A 2,988-nucleotide genomic window follows, 5' to 3' on the forward strand; every position below is an offset into this window, starting at 1 on the left:
TGATCGATAGCATTCGATCAGCACTAAAGAAGGACTTGACACGCATGACATTGATCACCACTCAGTGATCAATCAATTGTGATTACATCTTAGTCCTACAGGAGGTCGATCGCGGCCCGAGTAGATCAGTGGTAACGTTTCTGACTGTGAAGTTGAGTGACATGGGATCGAATCCGTCAGAGAGCATCAGTTCCCTCAAAATTAGTGAGTTGATGTCTCACAACAGACGTGGTTTGAACTCTACTGGTCACTGCTTCTCACTAGAACTCCAGGATTTACCTCTCGAAGTCAGTCTCCACAAAAACCCCTTCTGAAAATTTTTTTTAGCTAAAAAACAATCACAATGTTTTGGTAATTTCGACCGTTTGAAACATGTTTCTCAGTTTGCCCAGTGAACAAAAAAATGATTACTGTAACTCACTGGCCTAACATTATGATATTTCATTTGATGCGTGCTAGATTACAGTCTAAGTGAAAACCAATAAAACGCATTACAATTCACGTAGATATAAGTGTAAGGGAAGTTTGGGATGATATTGCTGACCGTAGTGTTAACAGTTGGAACTGGTGAAATTAGTCTGTAAGTTATTGAGCTAAATTCATTTCGAACCAAGGCTCTTTTCGTTTGAAAAAAAAAACATACTTTGATATTGTCAAACGAAGCTTCGGGAGAAATTTCGGAGAAGAAATTACTACTTTCAGAACTAGATTTAGCCGTTTGGTTAGTTAAAAAGGATAAAAGTTCGGAAAAAAAATTGCCATCGACTCAGTTACCATTGATAAAATGATACGAAGTATTGTATGGACACAAAAGTGAATACTGGACGTACACTCTTGTCAAATAAGCAAAGATGGACGGTGGTTAGCAGTTTATTTTTAATTTTTATTTGAACACATAAATATTGGTACAACGAGGCACCAAATATATATGCGCCAAACGAAAAATTTCATTTGATTTGTGTGTGGGGTGTGATACTACCTGACTGTCCAGACCGAAACAGGTGGTTTTCTTAGAGAAGCATACCCGAAGCCTTCGATCTAAATGTTTGATCCACAATGCAGTGGAATAACGTCAGGAGATGCAGTCACATGGTAGTCGATGACCAACAATAGGTTCATACGCCAATTGTTCTCTCAGGATCTTGGAGCCCATGTGACCTATTGGTTTGGAATTAGGGTTTTCCAACTCCCCTAGGTGGACTCGCCGTGTCCATCAGTCCGGTTCAAGCACCGGACATCTGCTTCTCATCTCAACTTTTTAAATAAGACTCGTGCTGTGGGTAGGACTTCCCCGATAGTGGGTGTATACGCGTGGTCATATGAAAGTATTCCGAGGACAGCGGACCCTCCCCACCCTCGGTCATACCAGGGCATTTGGGGGCAATGAACGGAATGTCGCCGCAGTAAAATCTAGAATGCGAGTGTCGTCCCGTTTAGAACTCTTCAGCTGGATGCATCTGCACCCCAGAGTTGATGTTCATCCTGAGACTCGAACCTAATACCAGTTCGCATCAAACGCCATCACGTTACTCACTTAGCTACTGAGTCCTGATAACCACCATGCTTGTGACTTTAGGCAATATCGAAGCAATCAACACAAGATCTACATATACCAATAATAGAATGATCAATTGCAGTCCTGAATATTAATGGGAAGAATCAAATAAACAATACCGAATGGATTTATTGTTGAATAGCTTAAAAACAATGTTGTTAATCTATTATTTTCAATGATTTACTATTAAAACCATTAATTAATAAACTGATTTAAGATTTTTCTAAAAACCCAATACAACAGTTTACTCCATACATTTGTTATGACCTAATTTTAACCGACTTCCTTTCTTATTCTTTCTTTCCTTTGTACTTTTAATATTTTACAATCAAAAAACAAAACCTTGAATACAACCATTTGAAGGTCCTGTTATGTTTTTTTGTTGTTGTTGATAGATTCACGTAGTGTCCTTAATTGTGTTTCTTGACGTTGTTTGTTGATGAAATGACATGTTGTATGGAGTTTGACATCAACCTAGTATTCAACACAGTATGATATACATGATACATTCTATAAACAATTGTAATACTAAATTTACTTAGTATTGTTTGTTTGAATCGAAGGGTTTGAAGCGAAAGGTAGTGGGTTCGAGTCTCAGAGTGAACATCTGAGATGCAGGTACATCCAGCTGACGAGTCCCAAATAGGACGAAACGCGCGTCCTGGATTCCATTGCTAGCCACTATCCATCTTTGCTTACCAATTGTAATACTAGTTCATTAATGGGGTTTAAATTATTTTTTGTGGGTAGACTGTTTTTTAACAAAGTTGTTTTCTATGGGATGAGGTTGCTGACTCCATGCCTGACCCTCCTCTCCTTTAATCGGGTTTGGGACCGACAGTAACCCTGGAAGAGCTACAAGTGGAGAACTACTACTCAAGAAACTCAAAGTCCGTTGACCGAATACCATCAACAACAGCCTCCTTTTCATTTGAAGAAGAAATTAAGAAGACTCCAAAGGTGGATAGGAACTACATTGCGAAAATCATCAAACAGCATCACGAGGCAAGTGCGAACTTGAAACGCTGAAGGAAAAGAAAAGAGACCAAGGAACACATTGCGTCGGGAATCAGAAACAGATATCAAAAGGATGAATAGCAACTGGAAAGGGTTTCGCGGGATGGAGAATGCTGATGAGAGGCTCATGCTTCTCCATAAGTGGTAACAGGAGTAAGTAAGTGAGTAAGGAAACCATCGTATATTGATGTGAAAGTAAATAAAGTAATTTTTGTCCTATTTAATCTACAGTACCGGTTGAATTCTTTCAACCTAACCCCATACAATGTGACTACTTAGCTAAGCGTAACTCGGTATAGAGACACATTGTAGTTATTTAAAGACTATTGGTCAACTAGCTTAGCAACCATATGGAATATTTCATTCATAAAATTCTACTGTATGACAAATACATGTGCCAAGTGAATTAAGAATGT

Source organism: Schistosoma mansoni, assembly GCF_000237925.1.
Source record: "Schistosoma mansoni, WGS project CABG00000000 data, supercontig 0147, strain Puerto Rico, whole genome shotgun sequence".
NCBI lineage: Eukaryota > Metazoa > Platyhelminthes > Trematoda > Strigeidida > Schistosomatidae > Schistosoma > Schistosoma mansoni.